Here is a 19,200-nt window from a genome sequence, read left to right on the forward strand (position 1 = left end):
CCTTGACGGCGTGAGATGTAGAGTCGCGGAGCAGAAGACTTTAGATGCATGCTTTTGTTCAGGTGCATAACCTTTCGTGTCCTGATATCATGGGATCTGAGCTCGTTCTTCATCCATGGTACCACTCCAAATGAATAGAGTACTACCGGGACGGCAAGCATGTTCGCTGCAGATACTTTGTTCCTCGCCAAAAGTTCAGAAGACCAAATCTGCCGGATGAGACGTTTGTATCTGTTTCGGAGAGTATCCTTTATAGATGTCACATCCTGAATGCGGTCCTATGGCACGCCCAGGTATGTATAAGTCTCTCCAGTGCAAAGGTATCGTATAGCACTTCTATCGGCGAGCTCAGGTTCTTCAGGGACACCATTAAATTTTCTTTGCTTCAAATAAAGCTTGGCGCATTTGTCTAACCCAAATTCCATTCTTATTTCCTTAGTATATCGTTCGCCAAGCCCTAGAGCTTGCTAGAGTTGCTCTTTGTTTTTAGCATAGATCTCAAGATCATCTATGGAAAATACATGAGTGACCTTGTACTTTCGATCTGCAGGTTTGCCGCAAAAGTACCCGTTGGAATGGCGAAGTGCTAGAGATAATGGCAATTATGTGAGGCAAAAGAGGAGGGGGCTCATGGTGTCGCCCTGAAAGACACCTCTCTGAAAGTCGACCTTGATAGTTGTCACACGCTTTTTTCCAGATGAGATAATAAATCTGGGTTTCCAAAACGGCATCAATGTTTCTATGCACCTCACGATTTGCGCATGAACCTTTAAGCTTTCCAAAGGCAGATGATATGTCTATGGTAGTTCGAATCGAAAGATTTCCGATAATCAGTGCAGGCTATCGATAGGTCACGCTAGTAGTATGCTGCATCTTTGCAGATACATCTATCGATGAACAAGTTCCCCCAACATCCTACTACGCCTTTCTTTGAGCCGCGTTGTTCATACATTTCTTGCCACACAGGTTCAATTCCCTGAACAATCCTATCATTTAGGATAGATGTGAATATCTTATTTAGTGTGTTCAGACAAGTGATTGGCCTGTAATTCTTCGGGTCATCTAAGTTGCCTATTTTCGGCAGGGGTATTGTGGGCCCTTCCACCAACCACTCCGGAATTGGTTCTTCCGACTTTAAATATTAGTTGGAAAATACGGGCCAAATATTGATGGCTTGAAGGAAACTTCTTTCATTAGAAGGTCTTGATATCATCTGGTCCCGTGCCGGAATAGTTCTTCATCCCTCTTAATACTTTTTGCACCTGCTCGGTAGGGATGGGTGGGCATTCTTCATCAGGTGTTATGGGGGCATTACCCAGCTCCTTGAAGCTATTAATGTTATCTGTACTTCGTAGACTTCTCTCCAAAACACTTCGACCTCCTCTGGGTTGGGCGGGTGGTCGACAGTAACTGGAGCGTCTTGGAATAGTCGAGATGGCTCAGAGAGATACTGTTGATTTCCTCTGACCCACCTCTCTCTCCGCTCTAGACTTCTCATAGCGTCAGATAGTATCCGTATTCTCTCAACAATATGCTGCAACATTCCTGCCAGATGTGATGTAGTCAATCACACACTGAATGCGGGACGCGTACTGTCTTGCCCAGCCTATCTTTATGGCGAGTTGATGCATTCGTCTTTTGGTCTTATGATCAACCTCTGGTTTTGTTTTACGGTTCGCATCGGCCAAAGCTCTCGCTGTATTATACACACAACAATTGATTTTAAAACCCCTACATTAATTGATTCTATGCATGAAGATTCTACATGCAGTATTGAAAAACAGTTAAAACCATGCTTTTCCACAGTTTTTTTTATTATCGCATGTACAACTTTAATTTATAGAATCAAACGATGCAGGGTTTTAAAATTAAAACAATGATGAAAACTTATTCAATTCACTTGTGTAGCGTATTCTTGAACATGGTTTTACTGTCTCGACTTTCTTCAAATTCGTAATATTAAATTACTATTTTGTGTAAAGTTTTACGGGTAGAATTTTCAACCGTGTTGAAGTAACATTTAACATAATAAATTTTTTAAATTAATGTAGTTGTGCAGAATTCACGTGTTCATAAAAGTTTATAACTATATGTTTTATATAATTATATATCATTTTACCGACTCTTGAAATTGTACTGATTAATTTCGTTGTATATATATTTTTTATGAAATTATTAACATAGTTACTTATATGACGTAAGTCCTGATTGACTTCACTCTTTTTCAGAAAAGTCATTTTGCGTTTCCTGTACCAATTAATGAAGAAACATAACCTCGGGGTGTGAAGTTGCATCTCATATATAATAGCATTATAAAAGAGGAAGTACTATGGTGTTTATGGGGCGTAGTAAGCCATAAATCAATTAGAACATTAGCGGGGAATGTGAGTCTGTTTAAAATGAGGTTTCGTGATAGCCAAATCGCTTCTAAAATGAAGTTAAAAAGGACTAAATCGCTTAATCGCTACTGTAAAACAATGTGCTGGATACGTCGTTAGTTTTGATGAAGCATTAAATTACATACAAATGGCAACCGATGAACATCCACTTAAGACTCTGGAACCCCGTTAAAATTGAAGCTTTTAAACGACATTTTACTTCGAACGAGCATTGCGATTGATGCCTTCTTTTAGAAAGTTTATAACTTTAGCTGAAAAAAATCAAACAGAACCCTCGTCAGCTACCTACAGAATCGAAAAAGAAATATATCCAAGATTCGCTGAATGGACCCAAGCTACCTTGTTTTAAGACTGTTGCCTCCGATGTTGAAACTGTTCCTTCGCGAATTTCAGGCTGACTGGCCTGTAACACCTTTTTTGCATTCTGCTTTTCGTTCATTGTTTCAAGCAATAATAGAGTGCTTTCTCAAACCAGAGTGCATTAAACCCCTTGTCGATATCATAAAAGAAGAAAATCTTCTTAAACCTGGAAAAATAGAAATCGGATTTGAAATATTAAAGGAGTTCAGAAAATGTAAAAATTTATCACAGGTGCAAATTGATACTTTTCACCAAGCTTGCAGAAAGGCATTATAGTCCAGGCATCTCGTACAAAAAAGGTATTTTTACCGTATTAAGTAGGTAATGCGCGTTTTTTGCTAAAACGGTTTATTAAGGACTCCTGAACAAAATTCAAAGTTTTCTAGAAATGGCCCCTGTGCCTCCCGGAGATATTTTTGAAAAAGTTAGAAAAATCATGTTTGCGTAGACTGACCCGCCCCATTGAATCTTAGAGCAAAATGTTCTTCACTAAATTTAAACTAGAGGAAATTCCGAAAAGTTTGAGAGCAAAAAAACCTTCTATCTTCAATAGATGCCGAGTTATGGTCCTTCAAAATATTAGTATTTTTTGGAAAAAAGAAGCGAAAAACACCAATTCTGAAGTTTGTATCTGTACTTTGGATCCTGTTAATTTTAAAAGAAAAAATTTCAAAAGTTGAATTGAAGTAGACGCAACTTTGATTAATTCTAAAAAATTGCAATAATCTAGCCAGAATAGGTCATAAGTTATGTCTTCACAAAGTTGACCGCTAATAACATATTTTTCGGGACAAATTACTCGAGTTCAGTTTTTTCAAAGTACTTCACTTCTCCGACAAGGTACATAAGTTGTGCAAGACACAAAATTGCAGGGCAGGAAATTCTGCGTAAATCTAAAAAAATATAATCTTCTAGTCTTTATAGATCTTTAAAAAACATTGTTTTGCTATTTTTAACTATTTATAACCATACAAGTTTTTTCAACTCTGCTCTTTCGTACATATCGTACGGAAAAATGTCAAAAAAATAAATTAAAGAGGATTAAATTCTGCTTAAAGTTGAAAAAAAAAATGTTTTAGATCATATGGGTCACGAGTTATAACCATGAAACTGTTAACCTTTCCATTTGGAAGGATCTGTATGTACTATCACTACTGTCCCAGTAATCGCGAAACTTGGTTATAATTTGAATATATTATTAAAAATATATTTTAAAAGTAACATTTAATGATAAGACCCACTTATTTTTAGCATTTAAAAATAGCCAATAGACATTGCATTTATTCAAAATAAAAAGCAAGAAAGTTGGCATCAAGATTACTGGGACTAAGGTCACGATTATTGGGACGTTTATCTTACTTTGTGAAAATCACGTCCAAAATATCTTTTGTCCAAGTTAATTTAAAAAAATACCAACTAACTGGTTTATTGGGGAAATTACGTAAAAAAATCGCCTACTACACTACGTCCAGAGTGGTATGGAAAAGAGTTTATTTTACAAAATAATCTTTTAATTTTTGGTGTTCTTAACATGAAATAATACAAATTTATGAAACTGGTCCCTTTAATAGAATTTTTTTATAAAAACTAAATAAACAATACAAACTCAATTAATTTGTATTTCTTCATTTAATTTCGACAACAGATATTCTGGAAGTAATTTTCCCAAAGTAAATACATGAAATATGCACACACTTGATAGAGTGAAGCGTATTATTTAAACAATTCTGGCACAATCGATTATTTTCAGCAAAAAAAAAGAAGAAAAAGTGATCTTGTAATGAACTACAAATTCATGCATGGCACCAAAATGCTCAAATACGGGCTTTCAAATGGGAAGGTTAAAAGTTTCTTAGTCATAACTCGTGACCTATATGAGATAAACCGCTTTTTTTTATTTGACGTGGAATTTAATACTCTTTAATTTATTTTCTTGATGTTTTTGTGCAGGATATATATGAGATGAGCAGTTTTGAAAAAACTTATATGGCTATAAATAGCTCAAAATAGCAAAAAACTATGTTTCTCTAAAGAGTCATAACTCTTGATCTACAAAGGCTAGAAAATTATTTTTTTTTCAGTTTTTATTGGCGCTAGATCGTTGCATTTTTTAGAATTACTCGAAATTGCGTCTACTTTAATTTAACTTTTCAATTTTTTTTGGTAAAATTAACAGGTTCCAATGTAAGGATACAAACTTTAGAATTGGATTTTTTCGCCTCTTTTTCCAAAAAGATCCGGGTTCATTGAAGGACCATAACTCCGCACCTATTGAAGATAGAAGGGTTTTCTAATAAACCGTTTTAGCACAAAAAACGCACATTACATACTTAATACGGTGTAAAAGTACCAGATGTCTGGACAATTACTGCAATTTGTTGTGAAGTTTATGGATCGGTCACTGTCAAAATATAAACTTAATGAAGCGCTCAGCTCGTTTGATAACTCCATTTCAGTGCAAAATGCAGGGGAAAGAAAATTGAAAACTTTACTGTAATTATTAAACGACAGCCATTAGGTTGATTGTGCTTGTTCCGATAAGGCGCTTCGCGAATACACTCAACTTTGTTCGTCACCATTTTTTATTGATTCGTTCAAAAAATTTAGAAGGTCTACAGAACGCGTAGACTATTTCTGGATACAACAGACAGCTAACTTTGACGAAGGCTGTAGTCACTTTAAGGTCGTTATGGAAACTGTACTTATTTTGTCACATGGCAACGCAAATGTTGAGCGTGAATTTTCTGTCAACAAAGAAAGTGTGTATGGTAAGTTGATCATGCCAAGCGTTTCGACTAAATTAGTCATGGTATCGGGAATCTTTGTAACAGGGGTTCTTCAGCGAAAGAAAATTTGGTCCCAAATAGTCATTTACAAGATGTTTCATTCTTACAGTTGAGTAGAGGGTCCTGGTGGTGGAAACGACAAATGTGGAAAATGTGTATTTGCGGCCGAATTTCCACTCGCTGAAGAGCCATGCTTAATAGGATCTTCTGCTACGATTATCGTACTTTTCAAATCATGATGTCTTATCAAATTCACATCGGACCCTAAATCTTCTGATTAATGGGTTTTCGAATACATAGACTCTGGAGCAATTAGTCCAACAACTGGTGGATTTTCTTTTTGTCTTTCGGCTCTAAAGAACCGCGATGGCCTTTTAGGAACTGCATTACCCTTGGCCGCTCTCTGAGGTTTGTACTCACTGTTGCGTCGATGCGGTGGGTTTCCTTGTAGTTTAAAGAAGGTTTTCGTCAAATGGGTCGTGATAAGATTGAAGATTGCTGATCTTTTTGTAGTATCATTAAGGGCACGTGACACAGCTAAATGCCTATATTACCGACCATAGTTTTTCAGTTCACTGAATGTTTTTTTGAACCTCAGAACTTTTTTTGTAAATAATATATTGAGCTGAAACTTTGGGAAATGTATTAGAGTACAATAAAGTACGTTTAGGTACTGCATTTTGGTATGAGCTTCACTGAAAATTATTTCATCTTTTTTCTGAATCTCAACATTTTTTAAACGTTCCAACTTTTTTTATACATAAAATATCGGTCTCAAACTTTGAGAAATGCAAGAGCCGAAAGAAAACTACGTTTAAGTACAAAGCTTAATAATAAAAGATGTAAAAAAATATATTTCAACAATCAATTCCAACGGCATCAGTCGGTAACGGTGTACACGAAAATACGAACTCTCTAGAGCCTCGTCTAGTTGCCGCCAGGTTTCGTATTTTCGTGTACAACGTTACCGGCTGATGCCGTTGGAATTGATTGTTGAAATATTTTTTTTTACATCTTTTATTATTAACCTTTGTACTTAAACGTACTTTACTTTCGGCTCTTGCATTTCTCAAAGTTTGAGACCGATATTTTATGTATAAAAAAATTTGGAACGTTCAAAAAATGTTGAGGTTCAGAAAAAAGATGAAATAACTTTCAGTGAAGTTCCTACCAAAATACAGTACCTAAACGTACTTTATTGTACTCTAATACATTTCCCAAAGTTTCAGCTCGATATTTTATTCACAAAAAAAGTTCTTAGGTTCAAAAAAACATTCAGTGAACTGAAAAACTGTGGTCCGTAGTATAGTTATTTAGCTGTGTCGCATGCCCTTAAGATACACTTGTGGGGGTTGGGGATATTGTAGGGGATAGGAGATTTTTAAACGGGTAGGCAGGTGGATATGGAGGGTTATAAAACGGATGCATGGAATATCCAAAAGGGGTAATTAAGTGGTAGAGTAATACTACTTTGAGGTACGCTTATCACACTATTCATTTTCTCTGTTCTACGTTTTTGATTCCCTCCCATTTGTTTGCAGTAGGTACTTGGTGATCTTGTACGCTCTAGAATGAGTTCATTTTATCGGGATAAATGATAGGAGAAGGCCAAAGTGGCCTTTACTTTGTCGGCATATCGTTGTCTCTCCTCAACGTGTAACTCATGCTTATAGACCTCATGCAAATCTTTCGGCCCCTGAGTATCTAGAAAAGTAGCAGTCTCATCGGGTAGACCTCGAATGTAAACGTCCAAGGCGCAGTCGGTTGACGGTTTTAACATAATTGTCGTATTACCAGTTGGTCACGTGTACTTTTCATACAAAGAATGCTTTGCTCCACTCAGTAACCCCAAGGTACTGTCACAAAAGTCGCTAGCACTCTCCATCCTTTACTTGAAAACATTAAAGTGCTGACCCATAGGCTAGGGAGAATGCTTGAATATTTCTTTTACACTTCGTTATAATAAAATAAAACCAATTTTTGGTTCACTCCAAAATTATGTTTCTTAAGAAATAGTGACGAATTTAAACTTTGTTTTTTTTTGACATCTGAATCCATTGTTTATTATTGGACCGTATGACAAAATTAATTAGTTCTATTGGAAGAATAACTTCGTTATTAAGTTGATTTCATTAATTTTGGGATGATTTCAGTAATCGAAGAAATATTTTCTAATTTTATTTCGTAAATAAAACCAGAAAATCTTCTTTCCGTTATCTATAAACCTAAATTGATTTTTTTCAGTTAATTCAAAATAAAATACACTAAATCGCTTGAAAATATCCAATTGCAGGGCCGTGGGCTTGCAGTTTGAACCTTTAGGAGAGGTTTTAAGTGGCCTATGGCTGCAAGACTATTGGCCAGAAAACTAAATGTTTTCGAGTGATTTATTTGTTTTTTTTTTTGTTTGGTTATAACAAAAAAACTATCTCAGGTTTTATTTCATAAGGAAAGCCAGAGAAATTATTTTAGTTATTTAATCTAAACATTTACGTAGTCAGCAGTGAGTGGCACCATTTTTTTCAAAGGACTACATTATTTTCGTTAAATTTGAGAAAAATGGCCTAGAGGAAAAAGGGATAAAAAATAATCCGACCGCTGTCAACAAGTTTGTTACGAATGAGTAAATTAAATAATAGAATTTTTGTCTAGTAAATTGAATTTTAATCTCGTTTGTCGAAGGTACGAAACAAATAAGGCAATCCAAAAGGAAGTAGCCTATCTTTATTTTTGTATGTGTTCGATTATTCATCATACTCCTGGACTAGGAGCCCAAACCCTTGTAGTCCTGTAAATAATTTTAAATTACTATCTTTTTGACAAGAAAAAATGTAATGGTTTTAATTAAGGTGATTAAAAAATGATTTAAATGATAAATCTACACTTCTTATGAAATAACGCCTATCTCCATGGTAGCGGAAGAAATGACGGGCTAAGCATATAATGATCTAGTAATCTCAATGTTTGATCCTCAGCCCCACCAAAAAGAGAGACATGAGGTACCAAGAAATTAGTTTAACACACTTAGATAAATCTGATGACAAATTTATGATGATTTCTGAACTTTTCCATTGTACAGGATGCGCTGCTATCGCGGAGCGTCGTTCGGCACTTCTTCACTTCGCGTGACATAGTGCGCGAACTGTTAATCCACTCTAGTTATTTAATTTCTCTTTAACTCGTGTTGCACACAGCTAGCTTATTTTTGAAGTTATAGATATTCCATCTATTTAATTTTTTTAATTTGTACGTGGGAAAAACTCTCTTTATTGATAACTGCCTTTCCGATTTCGTGCTTGTAGGAAGTGGCAATCCGCGTGCTGATTTCTGCGCGAGATAAAATACCGACGAGCAAGTTGGACTTTAACTTTGGTTTTCCTTCCGAAAATCTAGCTCCGATGACGGGAAGGAGTAATGAACGAATCTCCCGAGGTGATAGGTAGGATTCCTCTCGTAAGCCATGGTATAAGCGATTTTGGGAGAGGTTTTTAGCATCCTTGCATTTTTGTCCTGAGAACAGTATCGGCCGGTTGCAGTACGCGTGACCACTAAGGTCCGTATAGTGTTGCTAAGCAGCTAAAGTAAGGTGTTCAATTACTTATTTGAATCAAAATTCCAATAGTTAATTGCGATTTTTCAAGTTCCTTGAAGGATATACTTTCCTTATCATTTGTGAGTTTCGAAATCGAATTGGTACTTAATGATTGTATTAATTATTAAACTTAATCCCTTGAGTGTTAGTTACTCTTGTTAGTGAACAAATTAATTACCTTAACTGTATTTTATATTGATCTGGACATATCTACTGTTTATTATTACTTTCAGCGTTATTAGAATAATTGTAAAAATATTTAAATAATAAAACGGTTTATATTCGTAACCCACTTCACTTTTTTCTTTCAGTAAGTTGGGGGTAAACTAATAATTTAACACAACAGATTAATTGTGCAACGTTTCGTCAGCTTGATTTGCTAACTTAATCAGGCTGAAATTTTATTATTAATACAATAATTAATATCGTTAAAAATCTAGTAAAAAACAGTGGTAGAGATCACGATTCACGTTATGTTTAAAAAATATTTGCCAATGTTTCTTCGATTAAAACGTTAGTAGTATCAATGTGTCAAGTATAGCCAAAAGGCAGTATTCACATTTTTCGCAACATTAAAAGAAAGCGAAGGACGTCAACTGGACAATATGTACAGATAACTAAGAAACATCGAGATATTTGAATATTTCAAGTTGAAAAATTACCCTGTATATACAAGGTGATATTTTAACCTTAACCTTTCAAATATCTCGATAAATAGGCACTCTATGGAAAAATGTTATGAATCAAAAATTTCTATTTTAAAAAATCACCCTGTATATACGAACATGGATTTATGAAACGTGTGTCTGTTAATAGGTCTAAGAGAATCTAGACGCATGAGAGTGTGAGAAATTAAAAATTAAATTTTTTGAAGTACCGGAAAGTCTTTTTTATTTATAACATCCGGATTACTCTTAATATGGATCATCTCAGAAATCAAGTGTTTATCATAAGCTGATTCAAAATCCAGCATTTTGCTATTATCTCAGTCGAATACATTGGTTAAGTTTTCTAGGATGTTTATTAATAACAGATTCACTTTTTTTAATAGGGTTTGCGAAATAATTTTTAGATTGTTCGCATGAAATCATTCTTGAGATAATTTCAACGCCTTATCCACCAAACTGAATTCAATATTTCTTTTCATTTGTATTGGATTTTTTTCAGGTCATCCAATACAAATAAAAAAATATATTGTATTTAATTTGGTGGATAGTGTGTTGAAATTATCTGACGAGCGAATTAATGCGAACAATTTAGAAATTGTAACACAAATCCTATACAAAAATGATTATCCTTCCGAATAGGTCAAAAAAAGAAATTAAAGTCCGTATGAAGAAAATTAAATATGTAAGAAACACCAAAGAAAAACATGGTCATTGTAAACAAAATTTGTTTAGACATCCGATAGTTTTTCTACCATATACACCAAACATGTTTTATAAACTGTCAAGAACAATTTAAAAATGCAATATAGCTACGTTACCTTTTCGTAAAGCTACTTTAAAATCGATTATAAAACTCTAAGGATTTTACAAAAAAGTGAGACCACAGCAGTTGAGCCCCTGGATGCAATAACTCGCTGAGCGCTCGAAAACGCGTAAACGTATTGTCTGCGCGGTGACATTACGAGTCAAAATCAAAAGTCCGAATTTGGAAAAATGAAAAATACTGCTCGATAGCTTTTTAAAAATGAATGCATGTACCCGTTTAAACTTTTTTCCCAAACATTATAGTTTCCGTTAAAAAAAATAAAAACTGATGGTTTTTGAATCGAAAAATCCATGTTTTTCAAAACTTAAATCGCCGCTGCACAGCCATTTTTCAACTTATCAAAATTTTTTTTTAGTTCTGTTCAGGAAGGTCTAGCGTTAAATACAGTACCAAAAAATATATCAAAATTTAATATTAATTGAATGTTTTTTTAATCCGAATGAAAAACCATGTTTTTCGACGTTCGTGTTTGAAATGTATCGAGGAAATTTTCGATTTCCACGGGGTATTCGCGCTTATTGTAATCTTAAGCGTATTGTTGAACTTTTTGGAAAGTTTGAGCTTCCTCAGACTATTATTTATATAAAACCTAGCGGGTTAAACACAAACGTGCAGCGCGATGTGATTGAATTTCGCACGGGTGAGCTCCGCAGTGTATCGTACTAGCGAAAGTATACACTGCGGAGCTCGCAGATTTAAGTTTTGAAAAACATGGATTTTTCGATTCAAAAATCATCAGTTTTTATTTTTTTTAACGGAAACTATAATGTTTACGAAAAAAGTTTAAACGGGTACATGCATTCATTTTTAAAAAGCTATCGAGCAGTATTTTTCATTTTTCCAAATTCGGACTTTTGATTTTGACTCGTAATGTCACCGCGCAGACAATACTTTTACGCGTTTTCGAGCGCTCAGCGAGTTATTGCATCCAGGGGCTCAATTAAGTGTATAGAATCCCATAAAAAACTACGACGCCTGTCATATAAGAGAGACAAAGAGACCTTTAAAAACTCGTGTTAATAAAAATGTCTAGTATGGGAAAAGTCAATCTGTTATCAATAAACATCAGACAAAATTTGACTATGTAATCGACTGGGATAATACCAAAATACTGGATTTTGAATCTACTGATGATAAACGTTTGATTTCTGAGATGATCCATATTAAGAGTAATCCGAATAGCATAAATAAAGAAGAAGATATCTATTCATAGAATCACAGATACTTCCAGGTACTTCCAGAATGTAATTCTTAATTTCTGACACTCTCATGCGTACATTCTCTTTTGTAACCGTTTTTAATGTTTCTCAGTTATCTGTTACCTCTCGTCCAGTTAAAGTCACTCGTTCTCTTAAAATATTGTGAAAATTTTTAATAATGCTTTTGGCTATACCTGACTCATTGATACCATCAATATTTTAATCGAAACCACAGTGGTAAATATTTTTTAAACAAAAAGTGAATTACAATCTCTACTGTTTTATTCTAGATGTTTAACAATATTAATTGGTGTCTTGATAATAAAATTTCAGCCTGATTAGGTTAGCAATCCAAGCTAACTGCCCAACTGTCTGAAAATAAGAAGTGAGGTGGGTTACGACTATTAACAGATGGTGGGTAATTTAACAAAGTCTAATAATAAAACGTCAATTTATTTATTAGTTATTCTAGGCTAATAAATAATATCACCCACTGAGGAAGTTAAACAATTAATAATTAACTAAATTGTGTAACAATTAGCATTTTTAATCAATATTTAGTAGTCTCGCAGATCGCTGGCAGTATCCGGCGACCATGCTTACGAAAAAGTTGCACGAGTTTACAGGCGGCGAAAGAGGAAGGAGTGGTATCATTGTCCAGTTCACGCGCTGTGTAATTAGTGTGTTCTTTGTTTAACGCTCTTTGTCTCTTTCCCTGTTTTACTATTTTCAGCATGCTAGATTTAAAGAGGTTCGCATAGAAATCGACAGCCTCGGTTTCATCAAATTCCATGAAAATTACTAAACGCCCCCCCCCCCCCCCCCCCCCCGTCAAAAACTCTAATATTCCGGAAATGGATTGAGCCATCAGAATGAGAAAATTAGAATAATTATTCCATCGCAGGGGATGGGGTTTATCAATCGGAAACCAGAAAGATCTTGCCATCATAAACGTCGCCGATTCCCCAAAAACTAATTTACAAATTCAAAGTTCGACAACGTGGTGAATTTTTGTCTGTAATCTACATCTGTCAGACTTAGCTTGAAGTTGTACTGATCTTACGTTTTAAAATCTACTAGAAACACATTATTAATTTGTACTTTAAGTAAAAATATCTTTTTGTTCTCACTTCTTCAACTGCTACCAATTCTGAAAAGTTAATGAATAAAATTACCCTTACTAAAAAATCCACCTATCTCGCTTATGACTTCATCATTCAGGTTTTTAACAAAATAGGCCTTTAATAGGTCGCAATGACAGTTTATTTTTCTGGTTAGTTTTAAACAATATTTGAGAAATGAATTTATTTAAATAATGTTTCGCTTCTATACTTTTAATCTGAAAGCATTGTACTTAACTAATTTGTTCAAAAATATTTTTTTTCTTGAATTGAGAAGGATATGCATGGCATGAGTATACTTGCACCTCATAGGTACACCGGTAGGTACACAGGTATTCAGAGGACTCTGCTCTGAACTGCTTAATCGAAAATATTTTTTCATTCCAATTGTGCATGCTCCTATATTGCTCTCGTACATTAAGTTGGATTAACACACGTTCCGCAACATTGAGAGGCAAAGAAATACCTATTTTTGAGGTGGGTGCTGTAAACACATTTTTTTAATTTTAAAATACTGAGAAATGCGACTCTTCTTTATTTTTACCTTTAAATTATTTGTGCAAGCTGAAATTAGAATCAATTCCAAATCAGACGGACTGGTACACTACAAGTAGTAGAAAATGTTGTCAACAGAATAGGTTTTTTTTTAAAGAGGAAATTACGTTTTTTTTAATCTGTTGAAAATTTTTAAAAGGTTAAAAATCAGCAAAATGGCGTGAATTATTTTGAAAATTTAAAGAACTTATTTTCACGAAAACTACACCTTTTTCTATTCACAGACAACTGGTTTGACAAAATACTAACAAATAAGTTTGTTTATTTTAAAAAGCTCTACAAAAAATACTTCTTACTATTTTATGATATCTTGTGTCGTTTTCGAGAGAAATTCACATTCATTTTTTTTAATTCATGACCACGAAAATGATTTGGCTTGCATGGAATTTACGGAATGTCTTCTTTTAAGCATGATTTAAAAAAAGTTTACATAAAATTTCAATAGAATCATCTTTCTGTGTTTAAAAAATTCAGATGGTAAGATATAATTTAATAGAAAACCCTGCTTTCTTTACTTTTTGAAAAACTTTTTAAAATGATCCCATTTTTTTCTTTCTGTTTTGTCGAATCCTTCGTTCTTTGAAAGAAAAATGTGAAAAATCAAGTTTTTGAGAACAAATTCTCATACCACAAGATTGATGTGGCCCGCTTAAAACTAACATGGCTTCTGTTGATTGAAGTAAGAATTTCTCAATAAAATGGCAAAAAAATAAGGAGTCCTATTTTCTTCTAAAACATAACATATGTTGTCGGCAAGAGATTCTACGGGTTGAAGTACACCTACCTCTATGATTTGAAGTCTATTCGGTATAAAGACATGTTTTACATATTTTTTCCAGGGGGGTTTTAACTCCTACTAGTAATTTTTCATCCGTATCTGAATGGACAAAACAAATATTTTTGTTGTTTAATACGATCTAGTGCACAGTTGTCTAAGTGCCCTATGGTCCAGCACATTTGCACAAGCCTTGGCATCGAGTGCATAAGTAGTCACGTGCAGAGATCCTACGTGCAAAGTTTTTTGGCACCTCATTTCGTTTTACTCATCTTAAAATAGATAGCAATAAAAGTAATCATAGTAATAATTCAAATCAATTGTAAAGGTCCTAGGACATAAGCAAATTTCAGAGCGGTTTATCGCAGTTTACATCATGTATTGCTTATGCTTTCCGTGCGTACAATGGGAACGTTCCAACCACATCCTCGGTATGTTTAAAATGTCCTCCCCTTTGGAACGTTTCATTAAGACTTGAAGGGAACTCACGGTTATTGTTTTTATTAGCAATAAATATCGCGTAAGCCGTAAGAGATATGTAAAAATCGATCTCAGTTTATAATAAAAGTATATTAAAGTGTAGGACCCGCGGTATTCAAAAATCAAAACAGATATCTATTCTTGTCTATCTCTTACGGATTATGAGATATTTGTTGTTAAATATAAATATAACAGTAAGTCTCTTTCAGGCCTCAGTGGGATGATCCTGGAATTAACTAAAGGGGTGGACATTTTCCACGTTCAAACATTTCGGGCTATTAGGGTAGCTATTATCGAAGTTTTTACTTTCGTCAGAAACACTGCTACCTGAGAAGTACAGAAGACAAATTCCTAAGTAATGTCAAAAAATAGTGGACAAAAAATTATAATATTATTGTATATATCTTATGATAACAATAGCTTTGCTTTTTATTTCGATCTTTAAATTGTAAACTTATAACCTAAAAATTGTAATATAATTCAGAAGTAATGGAAATAAGCTCCCACTATATCTCATCTATTTTTCAATGAAACTGAAAGAAACTAGCAGGTGACTTTCTTTTTGAATCGAAATAGTGTAAGGAAGCAAGACGACAGTTTTGGTAAATAATAACGTGAAAGATTCTTAAATCCATTAATGTAATTTCTTTTTATTCAATTTTAAATCTTCTTTGTTCAATTTAATCCCCTGTGAAATCTTCTTGGATTCATGGGAGTAGAAATTGAGAATAAATGTGTGTTGTGCTTAATACAAAGTCTTTTCTTTTATTACTAATAGCTAGCGTATAGCTACACTAAGATTATCAATGCTGTGAAATCTAACATGTGTCCATCTCTACTCGCAGATAATCTATTGTTAACTTTCTAATTCTTGAAAAGAAAAGCCTTCCTTACACGGAAAAAAATGGGACAGTAGACGTACCTATAGGTACAACAGTCGCGCAAAACACTAGGACGAATCTTATACTTTCATTTGGGGCAGCTGCTGCTCATATATTTGGGACTAGTGCCATGCGAGTCATGCGTGCACTCACGTTGTCCTGTATATAATTTATCATCGCGATAGATATTTTTCTAAAAACAAACAATTTTGAACATCTGCAAGAAGTTTTTAAATATATGGAACTTTATTTTGATACTGAGCTTTTTTAAATAGCAGTATAGTTAACTTCAGCCCTATCCGACTCCCCGACCTTTTGTACAGCAGTTGTCGCTTAAAAGTTGCACATGACAGGCGAACTCACCCGCTAGACAGCAGATAGCGCGTCATTCGTCCTGTTTCAGAAAAACATTGAGTCTTATGTGTCAACCAGGGTTGTTAAAGTTTTCTACGCGTATATTACCACGTATATTACCTCTCTAGTTTTCTAGTGACTTGACGTTTATGACATTCAAATGGAAATTGTCAGTGAGCATGCGTCAATTTCGAAAAATACCTCAAATAATCTATTTTTATGAATGTGGGTCATGGTTGCTGTGTTCGCTTTTCAAACTTTAATACATTTAATTGCAGTAAATAGTAAAAAAATGTATCGAGGGAGTAGGCCTAAAGGGAAAATGTGGAACCAATTGCCCTACAAACTCATAAAAGACGAGAAAGGAAAAAATGCCGTTTTGTGCATGATTTGTGGTTGTGTAATTCACAATAGTTTTGAAGCATTTTGTGGTCATAATTAGGGAGACTGCCATAATTACGTATAATATTATGCAATTTGATCCATAATAATTGTTATCGAAAGAATCAAACGACCCTGCGTATATTTTCTATCCTTTCTTCCGCTCGAAAAACAAATCCTTCCATGGGATTACATTATGATGTTGGGTATTTCTTTCCAGTCCAGGTATAATTATTTTATTTCAGAAATGATGTTACGTACTTGTCAAAACTGATGACACTGATTTTACAAGTCAGCCATCTTGGGAACGTGACTTACAGGAGTTTCTTTTTACTCAACATTTTTAAAATAATAAAATAGCGGTTTTTAATTTATCATTTTAGCTTTTGGTGATAATAGTTAGATATAGTGCGTCTTCGTGAATCTTTTGATAGGTTGAATATGGGTCGTTACAAGGGTACGTCGTGTATAAGTAACCTTCTGTAATTCGGGATACAAATTATTCACTGCCGATGAGAAAGCACTGGTGAACGGCACTAGGTCGTCAGTACGGTTTCAGTGGCTGTTTGTGCTGATTTTCAGCACCTAAACTGCACTGAGAAGTGATGGGACGGTCATAAAATGGTCCAATTGTATTCGTCACTTATGGGGCAGGCAGAGTTATTTATAGTACCTGGCCGCCACCAAACCGACTCCCTTTTTATGATATTCTTCAAATTATTAACACTTTTGTTTAATTTATTATTTTTCTCATTATACATATTTATAATTATAACTTATATACTGATATACTACTTTGAACTTGAATTCATAAATGTTCTCTGTTTTGGCGTATCTGATTCCATTTACGAGATACGTTATATACATTCTTAAAAATTGAATTAATAAAATTCAAAATTACTTAATTCCTAATTTATAATACTGAAAAATATGAAAATACTATACAATTTGATAATTTCGTTATTCAACTTCCGGAAATATTGATATATCATAATTTTATTTTGTTACTTTTTTATTATAATATTTCGTTTTCTCTTAGGATTTTAATTTTGTTAATTGGGTGCCGACATCCAATTCATTATAACATTAATTTATATTTGTTATTAAAGATGTTATTCATAGAGTAAATCCAAGTAAAATAAATGTAAATGCTTAAACATTTTTAAATGTTGCTTGCAATATATGAAATTTTAAGAATACAGTGATATAGAGCACTTTTAATATAACGTTTTTTCAATAATCCTTTTAGACTTCAATGACTTTCATATTTTTTAAATATCAATTACCCATCACAGAATTGTTGGTCCTAATTTTGTAAACTGAAATGATCGAGAATGTTTTTATTAATATTAATTATTGAGTTTCCTATAAGACCAATGTCTTTATGGGACAGGACGGTTGACGCGCCGCCCTGCAAATCAGTTAATTCCCGAAGCGGAACTTGTAAACGACAACTACTTTTCGCAGTAGTCGGACAGGGCTGGTTAACCTTTAACTTCTGTAAACCAGAAAGTACTGATTTGAAGTAATTTAACCTCTTTGCATATGAAAAGATTCAAAACAATTAATCGTTCCAGCATCATATTTAAATTTAATGCTATTTTTAACTAAATCAAAGTTTTGTGAACATATGGATGCCTAAAACCTACAAATTTGTTAAGCTTAATTCTTTTTATATTTATTTGTATGGCAATTGGTAGAAATCTAACCTTTTCATATATTTGAAATATATTTCAACGAAAGCTGTAAATTATTGAAATATATTAATGTATTTCACTGAAATATATTTGATATAATAAATGTCAAATTAAAGACAACGCTTTACCGTATAACTGCTGCCTCAGTTTCGAGGTAGGCGCGGTCCCATACTTAGGAGACAACAGTAGCCTCTTATTTTTGCGCAACTCCTCTTCATAAATCCACGTCGCTGTTGCCCCGAACCTATAGTACAGCTGCTGCATTATAAGAAATGCGTCTAGTATACCAATTTTTCCCGTGTAGGGTTACCAGGCAAATTTTTCAGTATAAGCGATTGAAGAGACGGTCGAAGTCAAGCATTTAGAGAGTGGGGGATAAGTTCTGGAATCCAGTCCCTCCAATTACGACTACAACTTCTCGCTCCCTGTTCATCTAACCAGAGAGCTTCGGGCTTCTTCGATTTTCACTGTTTTCGTTTCCCGGGTATATGCTCTCTTTCTAAAATATGACTGTTGACACATTATAAAAGCCCACGATGTTTTTTAATGGCAGCTACTATTTATGCAATATTTTTCGCAAAGAAAGAAAGTGGAAAGGCGATTAAAAGGAACTTTTAAAATTAAATATTATAATAAAGCGTGAAATTCTATTTTATTCATATTTTTCAATTATAGTGTTCACGTTCATAGAAAATAACAAGGCACGTGCATGTTTGAGGCTGCGCAGAAATTGTGCGAAGGATTTTTTGGGGTACGTGTGTGTATGAAGGGGGGGGGGGCAACTATTTTTCTACGCTGTCTTACACGGGGTGCAATTTTTGTTAATAATTCATTTCTTTAGGTCGAAATTTCAACTCATCGGCTAAACGTTAAATTACTTTATTCAAAAATTATATTTTTAGTTAAAGATTCATAAAGTTATTAAAAAATGAAACTTTGGTTAAAAATTTATTTCTTTTGTTGAAAATGCGTCTTTTTTGTAATAAAGAATATTTTTTGTTTTTTAATTATTGAATTGTTTGGCTGAAACTTAATATGATTGTACCAAAAAGATGAATCTTCAACAAAACAGATCAATTTTGAGCAGAGCAGTTACACTTTTAACAAAGTTTGTTACTTCCACTAG

At 33.9% G+C, this 19,200-nt stretch overlaps 1 protein-coding gene and 1 long non-coding RNA gene across 3 annotated transcripts in view; one reads left to right on the forward strand and one right to left on the reverse strand.

Moving 5' to 3' along the window:
• Positions 1-19,200, forward strand: part of LOC117177753 (probable DNA mismatch repair protein Msh6) — a 253,143-nt gene that overhangs the window by 199,059 nt on the left and 34,884 nt on the right. The gene's annotated exons all lie outside the window — the stretch shown is intronic.
• The window catches only part of LOC117177755, a 92,108-nt gene that overhangs the window by 15,984 nt on the left and 56,924 nt on the right, over positions 1-19,200 (reverse strand). Inside the window, exons 2-3 of the long non-coding RNA XR_004467758.1 lie at positions 2,739-2,925; positions 2,525-2,650 (exon numbers count right to left, since the gene is read on the reverse strand). This is a non-coding gene — a long non-coding RNA (uncharacterized LOC117177755). The remainder of the gene's footprint in view (positions 1-2,524; positions 2,651-2,738; positions 2,926-19,200) is intronic.

The sequence above is a fragment of the Belonocnema kinseyi genome, chromosome 8, assembly GCF_010883055.1.
Source record: "Belonocnema kinseyi isolate 2016_QV_RU_SX_M_011 chromosome 8, B_treatae_v1, whole genome shotgun sequence".
Taxonomy (NCBI): Eukaryota; Metazoa; Arthropoda; class Insecta; order Hymenoptera; family Cynipidae; genus Belonocnema; species Belonocnema kinseyi.